The following is a 12561-nucleotide window of genomic DNA, read 5'->3' as shown; positions in this document are numbered from 1 at the left end:
CAAATCTGGAAAGTAATGCAGACCCACCAAAAAATCCTACCAGACTGTGACATATTATTAGATGTTCTCTTGTAGAATTATATTTTGTATTAAATACAATAATTCTGATGGCCAGAAGGTGCTTAAAGTGAATAAGAACAATGCAATGAACACACCCAATTTCTTGCAGCAAAAGCACAACCTACAGCTGCTACTCTATTTCTGCCACCAAAAAGCTGCTTGCAGGCAAGTGAACTCCATGGTTAAACTGCTGAGGAGTTCAGGCACCCCAGCACAGCCACACAACTAAAACCTTTTGGCTGCAGAGCTGCAGTCTGCCCCACTGTGGAAGGAGAAGTCCCTTCCCAAAGCCATGGTGATCTGTGGAGCAGCAGACAAACCTCAGGTGCTGTGGGGAGCAGTGAGACCAGAGGGACACTGTGGGACAAGGCCTGGGCTTCTGAACAGCACGACATTTGCTTTAAATAACTTCCACAGCAATTCAGCCACTGTGGGAACTAAAAGTCCCTATGTCTCCTTTGGGGCCAGGGTTTTGTATGCTTCAAGGTATAATGAAGATTAAAGGCAATATTCTTAAATGAGCAGGGAGATGCTTATGCCAAAATATACATGAGTAATCTAGAGCATGATACAAAAATGCAAATGCAAGAATAGAAGGAAATCAGGACACTGTAATGCATATTGCTTTAATTTGAGGAGCAAAGGGATTTGAGTGGATTTCTAGGGTATAATGCAATACAGAATAATACAGTGTTTATGTCAGATATAGATGACGAAATCTCCCAACAGATCAATGCAGGAAAAGGGTATAAATCAGTAGTATTGGAAGGTGTCACTCGAGAGCAAACCTATTCTCAAGCTAAGGTAATATTTTCTGATACTCCCTGTAGCTGAATACAGTTAAAGTGAAACAATGTGGGAAAGAGAAAAATAAATCCAAATTGCACTTGACGGGAAAATGGAAGTTTAAAATATCATCTTCAGGATCCATCTGTGCAGATGGGTCTGGGTGAAAAAGAGCACCCCTCATCCGCTTAGCAATCATGAAGCTGGAACAGCCAACTTTGCTGCTGGGACAGAGCTGCAGCACCCTGCACTAGAGCACTGCCTCAAGGTGTTGCTCAGTGCTTGGCTCTGTGCACAAACCTCTGCTCTAACAGAGTGGCAGACATAGCCCAGCTGAAATGATGGGGCTCTCTGCTTGTGAAGTGCCACACATTTCCTTCACATTGCATTTTTTTTTTCTTTTTGACTGTGTTAAATCACTTTAACGTGCTGGATATAAATAATCAGGTTTCTGTTGAGCATAGACTGTACGGAGAAAAAGGAAAACTAATATACTTAACTAAGAAAACTACTATTTCTGTCTCCAGTTATTGCTTCTCCTTCATCATCTGCTGAGTTTTAATATGTAAATGAATGGAGGAAGCCTTCTGGCTTTGCAGTCTCTGTGAGAGAAGGTTCTTCATGACAAATACCATTTTGGAGGAAAAGGGAATTTGCTGTAAGCTAGGACTAATTTATACTGGTATTAAATCACTGAGTTCTTTTCCAGTCATCAGTGATATGATATCAGACCAAGGGAGCACCAGCTGAGCACCTCATCTTCTGCTTGGGCTGGACTCCTCCTGCCTGTTCTGCATCCTTCCTAACCCAGTTCTTCCTGGGTTGTTGTGGTATTATTCCTAAATTGAAAGAAAAGAGGAAGAGGAGTAGGTCATCCTGGGTAGAAGAAGAGCTGGCTGCAGTGGAGATGTGTGCCACCCTGCCATCCCAGACCCCAGGGGCACATTTGCCTGTCTCAGCTGAGTGCATCACTTCACTGCTGGGGCCATGCATGTGAGGACAGCAGGCATGGGCTGGGTAATTGCCACTCTTCCCTCCAAAACTCAGTTTGGCAGTACTTACAGGGATGCCCTGCTCTGCATTCAGAAATCATTTTACATGTGTCTGCCTCCTTTAGCTTCTGCTTGATTTCTCTATCTACCTAAAGCTCGGAGTTTAATAGATGGGTAGATCGGTTTGAAGTTATCCTCTTGTGCCTGAATGCCTGGTTTTCTCCAGATAAAATTTTCTGACATCTTAAACTTTTATCTTGAACATGTATTAGACAAGTTGTTTCGTATATATATGTGCAGTGTTAACAAAGTGATGGCTCTGTCAAAATTCCTGTTGGAAAAAGCTTTTTTCTTGCACAGGCTGGAGGCGAGGGGAGGGGACAGGTTTGTAAACTGCCCTCACACCCTCACTCTGAGCTGGAATTCAGTTCACTCCAGGATGAATTCTCAAATGCAGAGAGAGAGAGAAGATAGTCCTGTTCTTGGGCCACCAACTCAGATTTGAGGGGCATGGTTTTCACTGCCACATGACTGAGCCCATCTGTGCCTCCAGTGTCCCTTTTATGGGGCAAGAAAAGAAAACCAGTCCTTCTACCAATCCCATGCCATGATTCCTTTGCAGAGCTTCTCAGAACCTCTCCTGCTCCATCATGTAGCTGGGCTGCCCTGCTGGAGGCAGTTTTGTAGCAGGGACTGTAGCAGTGAGAGGTGCTGTGCCCTCCTCCTTCCCCTCTGCCACTTGCAGATTTTCCCCAGGTTTCACTATAGCTGTTTTGCCTGGCTACAGTGCAGCCTTCATTTGATGAGGAGTTATTTCATGTCCAGCCACGCTGACTGCCTATTTGCAGCTGACTGGGTGATGCAGATTACCCCACATCCATGGTTACCCTTTTGCTGTTCATTGTAGAATGCTTTTGGCTGGAAGGGACCTTAAAAATCCTCTGGTTCCAACTCCCTTGTCGTGGGCACCCACTAGATTGGTTTGCTCAGGGCTCCTTCCAATCACACATCAAATGTCTGTGCCACCTGATGATTTTTTTTTCCAGATGCAAAAAGTATGAAAGACCAAGGGCTTAGAATCAGGACTCTTTCAGAATGACCTTCAATTAATGATAGTTTTCTTTTATAGTTCCCCTGAAAGGCCTGTTGTTTAAACATCTTCCTTTCACATATGATATACCTGGCTAATTTTGGTTGAATTCACTACCAAAGCTGTCACAGACTATGGAGTAAAATACAAGTCTCTTACATGTTAGAGTGTAGTATCGAGTCAACAAACTTACCTTCATGGATTCCCACTGCATTGTGCTTAGCATAGAATTTTTTATTTCTATTATTAACTGAGATCTAAACCAGCACACCATCCTTCCCAGGAGCTAGGCCAGCCTAGGATTTGGCCAGGTCACTTCACTTGTGAAAATCAATATTGTGTTGACCATTGTCCAGCCCCCTGCACCTCCCAAGACTTATTGAATATTCAAATTAATGTTCTGTTGTTCAGGCTTGTGAGCAGGTTCTCTTACATTTCTGGAAATAAATGTTTAGCACAGCTGAAACTGAGAGTGGGAAGGGAGCAAAGAGTGAGCAGGGTAGACAGGACTGCTCAGCACTTGATGGGAATCACTAACCAAGAGCCTTGCAGTGGTTGTGGGAAGGCATCAAACGCTCATGTTCAGAGTAAAAGAGCTGCTAAAACTAGAAGGAGGATTAACTTGGGAACTCTGCTCCTCTGTCTCTTCCAGGAGTGCAAACTGGGAAGAGCCATGCTGGAGGAAACCCAGAAGGAATGGGGATCAGATGGGGAGCTGAGGACCCTGCTGTGGTGTGACTGGGGGGCTCAGGAAGCCACATGCCAACTCCCAGCCCACAGACAGGGGCTGCAGCTCCGTGTTCCTCTGCTGGGGGGTTGGGTTGTGTGCACAAACCCCCAGGGAATTCTGAGATTAAATGTCACTCTCAGGAATGCAGTAACTTCACTTCTTTGTAAATACATTTTCAGCCCTTTGCCAGTGATTAAAGTTCAAGGTCGTGATGCATCTTCCTTGTGGACATTTGCTTTGATTCCTGATGTGCTTTACTGAAAAATCTCAGACGTACAGCGAAGGAGGTGACAGCATGTCAGAGAAGTACATATTTAGTTCTAGCAGTGAGTCAATCAGACATCTAGGCAATTACCCTCTGCTCAGGATGACAACTGAGAGATGTGTTTATTCTGTCTACAGGAATCTCTGTTATTTTAGGATCCTTTCCAGAGTGCAACCAGTGCTAACTTGTCAGTACGTGGAGACTCTTGTTTATGCTTTGGTTTCCTATCTGGGTGGGATTATTCAGTTATTGACTTGCTGGCCCCCACTCAACCTTTTAAATTCGTTTCTACCTTCCACACAATTTCTTGGCAGCAGCTACAGGCTATCTAAGCCCAAGCCCTCATATCTTCATCTGTGCTGATGAATCTTTTATCTGCTTTTCAAAGGGTATTAGCTCTTCCATGAGCTGTGAGGCAGCACCTCACTATCACTGCTGAGACTCCTGTGTTTGGCTGCAGTTTGGCATCTCCCACAGCCTGTCACCAGGGTTTGCTGGGTTTGGGATGTTCCATAGCCTGACACCAGGGTTTGCTGGGTTTGGGATGTTCCATAGCCTGACACCAGGGTTTGCTGGGTTTGGCATCTCCCCCAGCCTGACACCAGGGTTTGCTGGTCCTTCCCACCCTGGTGGCCCTTGTGGAGACAGGGCTCGCTCTGCTCGTGTGGTGGGATCCCTGTGTGAAACTCTGCTCTCTTTTGCATCCCTGTAAAGCCACCAACACCAAAAGTATCACTGCAGGTCAGTGCTGGGAGGCTGGAAAGCCAGCTCGTGCCTGTCCTCTCCAGACACACCGTAGGCACACTGCAGGCAGCCACACTCACACCTCCTGCCTGAGTCTGATTAGTGAGCTAAATATTTTCTGCTCCAAGGGAGCACCCGGTGCCATATAAGCTGGAGGCTTCCCTCAGGCAATGAACAGATGAGTTTAGCTGGAACAGACTTTGTTATCTTTTGACACTTTACTGGGGAATCAGTTCCTTCTGTGAGGAAAAAGGTGTTTCTGACGGTGTTTGCCTTGCTGAGCGATGCAAAGCCTCTGACAAGCTACAGAAGTGAACCCCAGAGCTCAGCTCAAGGGCTGGCTTCTGTTACCCCCCAAAATGTCCCCAGATGGGGCAGGAGTTATGAGCAGCCTACATGTACAGAACAGAAGCTCCCCTGTATTGAAGAGGATTCAATCAACCTGCATTGCCCTGCCCAGGCAAGGCTCAGAACACCCAGCTCCCCTGAGTCCCTCCAGTGTCACCTGGAGCCAGATGCTGCAGGTGACAGGGATGGGATGGCATCTGAGAAAGCCTGTCCCACCCCACTCCAACCTCTCCCCACTAAACCTCTCCCCTCACACACCCCCTTCTCCCACTGTGAGGCTGGAGGACAAAGAGGGTTTTTGCAGGTTCAGGAGGCCTTTCTTTCTTTCTCTCCCTGGCAGCCTGGTTATTACAGCAGTAGCCTCTAGCTACATCTGTGAAGAGGAGCACCTCCACCAGGCACCTCCTGTAATAATGACTTCTTTTTTCTCTGAACTTGCAAGGCACTGTGGTATGACATTAGGAAGGTGAATCCAAAGAGGACCATAGATGTAGGGTCATTCCAAGTAAACCCTGACGGGACACAAGAGAGGAGTAAGGTAGCAGAAAAATGATATGACAGCACATAATTGCTGATATGTGCAATTACCAACCACTTATCCAAACAGCAGTTGGTCTTAATCTTACAACCTTTTTTCTTGCTAAGGGTATCAGCCACTAAATTGCTTCTGCTTCCTCTGGGACCCAAAGTAATCTTTAGGCTTGAAATTGAGGTATTTTCCTTCCTTTTCAGTACCTACATTTCTTTGCCTTTTTAATATTTGAAGCGGTATTGTTCCATTGTTAATCTTGGTAAAAAATAAATCAGAGCTACATGCATTATTAAGACAGAGAAAGAAAAAGAAGGAATGAAAGAGAAAGAATATTTGCTCTACCTAGAGACAGACTGTTACCTAATCAGGCACTGATTTATTTGGGTCCAAATAGTACCCATTGCCATCCATCGGCTTCCTGTGGTTGCTGGATACCTTCAACTTCCATTGCCCATGGTGGGAACTAGGGTTGTCAATGTTTTTCTGGACCAAGCCAACTTCTGGGAGTAAATCTTGGCATCCTCTATGTTTTTTGCAGCATGGAACTTGGAGATCATCTTCCATACATGTAAATAGAAAATGGAAATGTTTGGTGAGCTAGGTCATTCAGCAAAATCCCAGAGGATTGTTGTTGACTCAGATAATAAACTGTTGCATCATCCCCAACTGTAAATTCAAAGGCTTAAGAGAGTATCTAAGGTATAAGAAGATGGAAGCAGCTTCTCTCTAAATGGCAGAGCCTTCTCATGATTCTCAGGCCTGGATTTACCAATTATATGTATTCTCAAGCTATTACTGAGGAGGGCTGAGGATCAAGCTGTCCAAGGATATGTCTGGAAAGAGGCAGCAGCTTTCCAAGGCAGCTGGAGGTGAGGTGATTGGAAGCTGTCCAAGACATCAGAGTCCCCTGAAGTCCATCTCCAAGGAGTTTATCCTTAATGCCAGTGACAACTCCAGGCTCAGGGTGCCATTGTGGCCAACAGCAGGAGAGCAGCTCAGGGTAAGTGAGATTAACAACTAACAAGAGAAAGTGAGAGGAGAGTGCAGTGGCTTGGCTGGCATTGCAGGGTTAGTCTGTCACAGAACAAGCTGCTGGGGTGGTCCCAGGTCAGTGCCCCAAGCCCTTGGCTTGGCTGGCTCTAACAGCATGGGTCAGACTTCAGCACGGGGCTGACATGAGACTCTTCCTCACTCTGAGCAGGAAAGTCACTCCAGCACACAAATCACAGAATGGTTTGAGTTTGAGGGACCTTAAAGACCATCCAGTTCCAACCTCCATGGTGTTTCAATGTGGGCAAGAGCATGGATGGCTGTCCATCCCTGCCAGTGGACACACAGGACCTGACTGCAGCAGATCTTGGTGCGATAAATAAAGCACTACAGATAGCCAAGCAGAGATTAACAGAGCCTGACTCTAGTGCATAGTGCCATTCTTGTTTATTCATATGTTGACCCCAGTATTAGCAGTACACATTTCTTAAACAAAACCCATGTCCTGTGCTGCTAATTGTTAACATAACAGAGGGTTCATGAACCCGTCTTTCATCACATCACTTAAACATTATTTAAACAGTATTTTATTACATTTATTTCTTCAGAGGTAAAACCATTTCCTTGCTATGCCTGTCAACTGATTTGAAAACTAAATATCTAAATTGCTGTAGTTTATTTTTCACAATTTCTATACTGTTTCGTTATTAGCCTTGGAGAATAAAACAAAAAATGTAGCCCTCTGTTGTCTTAATTTTAGGATAACAGAAGACTGCTTTCCCAGGAAAGAAATATTGGCTGCCTTGTTAACAGAATGAGTTTTAAACCTTGGTTTGGATCTTCAAAAGTGAGCAAGGGAGTTAGATGCCCAAATCCAGTGACTTTCAAAGAGAATTGGTTACTTAAAATTCAGAAGCCTCCTTCAAAAGCTCATCCCTAATCTCTTCAGAACCATTTATTCTTCATTGTAATTAACTGTGGATTTAGACTTTATACTTCAGTATAAATTCACCTTGACTAAAATTTACAAAAGCATCCTGAAGTCCTGTTTTCAGAATGGCTCAGGCTCCAGAAAGCCCAAACTCTACTGAAAGTCCCTGAATTTACTACAGCCACACCTAAAGCGTGGCACTGAGGATCTTTCCTGAGCTCCTGAGTTCGGTTGTTTGCATCTGGAACATCCAGTTTCCACCCCACAGTAAGGTCTGTGAACCCACTGCCTTCCCTCCCACCACCAGCTGGGCTGTGTGGGCTAAAGCAGTGGAACAGTTGCTCCTGTTAATTCTGGACCTGGCAAAAGTGACCAGGATGGTGAGATGTGCAGTTAAACACACCTGGCCATGATCTGCTTTGGTTGATGGGCTGGGCAATTTAAAGAATGCATTTCAGGATATCAGTCTTCAGGAAGAAGGGAATGGTTTGGCTTGGTATGAGTGATTAGAGGTTTGTAATGTACCTTGAAGTGAACATAAAGAATGGATAAATATGGAAATAGGTTTCCTTTTCTCAGCTGAGCTGTTAAATGTGTAACATGTGCAGTGTGTTTTAAAAGAGAGGCATAATCATCTCCTGTTTATTTATTGCTCTTCATCTTTGCAAAGAAGGGGCAGTGAAACCCAACAATGAAAGCAATGCCAGAAAAGCAAAGAAAAAAGCATTCTCTGGGAGCATTAGGATTCCCACTTCTCATGGTATGACTGCAGAAGTTTCAGTTCTAGGCTCTGTTTCTGCACATGAGCCATCCTGTAAACAAACCTGATCCTGATCCCTTCTGGGTTCTCAAAATCAGGGCTGGGATCCAAATTGTTACTGGATGGTGTCGTGGGTTTGAGACAGGACCCTTGCCAGGAGGACGCACGAAAAAGGGCAAACAGGCTTCAAGCTTAAAGTTGCAAAAGGTGATTTAATTACCTAACAGAATTGGAGGATAAATGCAAGGCAAAAATAAACTTTTCATACATCATTTTGTTCACTCCCCCCTCCCTCTTACGAACCTATAGTATTCACCCCCTTTCCTCCTCTACAATCCACAAGCCGGGTGGGGGGGGGGCAGGGTGTGGGGTCTCTTTTCAGTCCACAGAGCAGATTCTCAAATTTATTCATCACTAGAATTCTTCTACTGCAAATACTCTTTATCTCTACTTGTTTCTCTCTCTCTGCAGACAGTTTTCTGCTCTCATCCCCACCCTCTTAAGAAGCAGTCTCTGCACTCACCCCCCCCGCCCCCCTTTCCCTCTTTCCAAACCAGCAACACAGACAGGGGCAGGTTGAGGGGTCCTCTGGTCAGTCCAATCAGGAAAAGAGGTTCTGTACTTAGCCAGGGGTCCTTCCCACGAGAGACAGTCCTCTGAGAACTTCTTTGGCGTGGGTCCAATCTCATGAGCAACATCCCACCCGAAATTCTGCTGCAACATGAGTCTTTTGTCCATAGGGTGCTGTGCAGACTCTCCCGAGCTGAGGCCAGGCTGCTTCCATGCCAGGAGCAAGGCCTTTCTCTCTCTTGCAAGGCCTTTGCAGTTTTAACTCTTAAATGAGACTCCCACTGGTTCACAGTCTTTTCCAGGCATCCACCTGCCCTTCTGGCGTGGGCTGTGGGCAGAATTTCTGCACTCCTGTGGACTCCATGGGCTGCAGGGGGACCTCCTGCCCCCCCATGGCCTTCACTGTGGCTCGCAGAGGGTTTTTAGCTCCAACACTGGGGCACCTCCTCCCCCACCTTCTTCACTGACCTTGGCACTCTCCATGCTGTTCTCCCTCACATATTTTCACCTCCACCTCCTCCAACTACAAAGAAGTGAAAGAAGTGCGCGCCTGCTTTGTTTTGAATTTTTCTTAAATATGTTTTCACAGAGGCGTAACCAGCACCTCCAATTGGCCCAAACTTGGCCAGCAGCATGTCCATCACCTTCAGAGCCATCAGAGATTGGCTCTGCTGGACTTGATGTAAAAACTTCCAGAACTTGCACTCAGGACACACAGGAGCCATCTTTGTGCCACACCCCACCCCTCAGACACCTCCCTAGGCCTACTAGAACAGCTTCTGAGGGGTCCAAATTTCTCCTAGATGTTAAAAACACTTCACTGATGTTTTGGGCCAATCAAAACCACCACAATGGAAAAAAGGAAAAGCCTATTTTTTGTGTTTTCCACTGGGCCAGCAGTAGTAGCTCCTACTCTCTGGGAAGCCCCAGAATAAGATTTCCTGTCTACTGATTCACACAAGAGTTTTGAATTCTTTAGGTAGGCTGTGGGGTTTTTTCTATTGTTTTAATACAGAAAATGCTGATTTGCTGATGAAAACAATTTCTTGGAAGAATCACATGAAGCAGCTCTGATGACAACTTCATAAGGGCAAACTTTTAGTTCCAGGAGGACATTCCCCTACAAGGCTGGATTGCATCTAGGCAGAGCAGATATTTAGAAAGAGGAGGTGATATGAGCGAGTCTGTCTGGTACCCAGCAAAGCAGGGATCAGTTCTCTGCCCTGTAAACAAAGGTATGGCATGAGCTGGGTCTGGATTCATGCTAAACACTCTTCACCCTAAACTGCTCACTGCATCCTGCACTGTCCCCATAAAATATTCTTAAATAGTGATATTTGAGATAAGTTCAATGATGTGGATGATACAAAATCAGTGCCTGAGCCCATGTGTGACACCTGGCAGTCAGAGCCCTGCCTGATGCCAGCTCTCCCTTCTGGGTACCACAGGCATCAGCAGCATCAATGCCTCCACCTTTGGTATAGCTGGACATTTTTTGGCACCCCAACCTCAGATTTTCCCCAGAAGAGTATTGATTATTCTGAGATCCATCTTTTGTCTTGCTGCTATTTTTTTTTTTAAACAGAAAATTAGTCCTAAAGCTGAGAAGCTTTTTTTGATCAAGTTTTTGTGAGGCTTGTTACATTCCGTAATCAGTTTTGGTTTCAGCAAATCAGGCTCTGTGTGAATGTGTGGACAGAATAAAACACACCTCAGAGCAACCTCCCTATAAACAGCTCTCCCAGTCACAGTCTCGCCCTACATTTCTGCCTCTGATTTTGTGCTGCTTGTCTAATTATGTTGGCTGCTGTGTAATTATTTTCATGGAACAATAATTTTAACAGCGTGCAGTTTATCAGAGGTGCAAATTATACATAATAACATACAGCAATTTTCAGTTAAAACTTGCATAACATTTGAAAGTCCTTGCATTTTTCAACAAATTGGGGGGGGGAAGTATTCTTCATTTGTATCTATCCTTTCCCTTTTTCTTGGAGAAAACAACCTAGTGATTTTCTTGGAGTCAGTTAAACCCATTTGAAATAAAGCACTTTTATTTTGGAACAAGACTGTCCACACGGGGAGTTAATCAAGAATAATTATTCCTCTCTAAATTCACATCCTCAAATAATTTGAATTAAATCCCCAGTATAGACCAGCCCTAAATGTCAGAGGAGGTTAAAAAAAGAGTGAGCCAGCTGAGGTCTATCATATCAGGAAACACTGAGACTAAAAACATGTTGGGCACCCAGGCCAGGCTGGTGAGGAAAGCTCTGTCCAGGCTGGATCAGACCCACTGCCCACCCTTGGTTGAACACAAACTTGCTCAGTGGTGTGAATTCAATCCCATGCATATTCCAGTAGCATCATCTCTATGTGCACATGTGGTGGTGAGCACAGCATCAGTAAGGGAGATGCTCTGATCATCAGGTGAGAGCAAGGATAAGCATTTCAGGGAAAGAGTTTTGCTCAGGGGTGCCTTTTCCTCTTGCTTTTCCAGCAGGCTGAAGGCAAAAAAAAACCTGTTTTACCTTTCAGAGTTAGGGAATTATTGGGAATTTAGTTACATCTGTACTTCCATCTCAGATTTGCCAAACTCTGGTTTTATTTAAACCCAAGCTTTGCTTTCACATTGCTGCCAGTTGAGCAGCACAGTCTGTAGCCATTATTTCAGTAAAACAGCAGCAGCACTGCAGTGCCTTTGCTGTGCCAAGAGCCAGTGGCTGCAGCAGCCTCTGGAGACTCTGGAGGCAGCACCAAGTGTCCCTGCCCTCTGCAGCCTCCCTACAGTGAAAGAAAAACACTTTCACTCTATTTACCTGCATGGCACTGCTTGCCCAAGCAAACCACTGCCAAAGCCTGGAGGCAAATCCTGTAGCCATCATACAAACCTTCCTGAGGTTGGTGGGGGTTCCTTGGCCAGGATTTCCATCCACAAGACATCAGTGTGTCACAAATGTCTGAGCTCAAGGTTTTATTGTACACAAGGCGTGTGCCAGAGCAGCACTTTCATTTTGAGGTGATTCTCTGCTCACAGAACTCTGCTTACCAAAGTGTGCACTGAGATTGGCTCCTGTGCAGGTTGCACAGGGAAATGGGGCTGTCAGGCAGAGATGAAAGGAAGCATCTTTATGGATAGGTGTTCCTGCCCATGGCAGGGGGCGTGGAACTTGGGGATCTTTAAGGTCCCTTTTAAGGCAAACTGTTCTATGATTTTGTGATTCAATGATTCTACATAACTTGATGCTCCCCTTGTGGCCTGCTGGGCTGCATAGCACAGCATGGGCCAGGGTGTTTGGATTTGCTTTTTCTGTGTGAAAAAAATCCCCCAAGATTTTTCCCCCCAAGAAACTCTTTGTGAAGCAAACCCCACCATCCCATCCCATCCCATCCCATCCCATCCCATCCCATCCCATCCCATCCCATCCATATTCCTTGTCCCTTCCCATCGCTTCTCTGCATGCCCTAAATCTCAGAAATACTCCAGATCCTTTCTTGAGGAGGGCCCTTATGAGCTGGAAGGGAAGAACAAGCTCAGTGTTTTATAGGTGAGGTGGAAAAGTAGCCACTAGAACTATTTTGTGAAGATTTTCTCCCTCCTGATGGGGACTAATGGGGATCAATCTCAAGGGTAGAATCCATCCAGAAGGAAAAAAAAATACTATTGGTACACAAAGTTGACAGAGCAGCAAAGAAGAAAGGATACTGCTGGCCATCACCAGCACCTCTGGCCAGGCACTGGTCCCAGCACATGGAGGGAATT

The 12561-nt window shown here is 45.3% G+C and overlaps 1 long non-coding RNA gene across 1 annotated transcript; it reads left to right on the top strand.

The window, feature by feature from the left end:
* Positions 1-6247: 6247 nt before the first annotated feature.
* LOC146440780 (uncharacterized) lies at positions 6248-10865 on the top strand. The gene is made up of 2 exons (XR_014849664.1): positions 6248-6547; positions 9814-10865. It is a non-coding gene; the product is annotated as an uncharacterized LOC146440780 (long non-coding RNA).
* Positions 10866-12561: the final 1696 nt, after the last annotated feature.

This window comes from Lichenostomus cassidix, chromosome 2 (genome assembly GCF_008360975.1).
Source record: "Lichenostomus cassidix isolate B80296 chromosome 2, HeHo_3.0, whole genome shotgun sequence".
Classification (NCBI taxonomy): domain Eukaryota; kingdom Metazoa; phylum Chordata; class Aves; order Passeriformes; family Meliphagidae; genus Lichenostomus; species Lichenostomus cassidix.
This window is presented reverse-complemented; position numbering and strand designations above follow the sequence as displayed.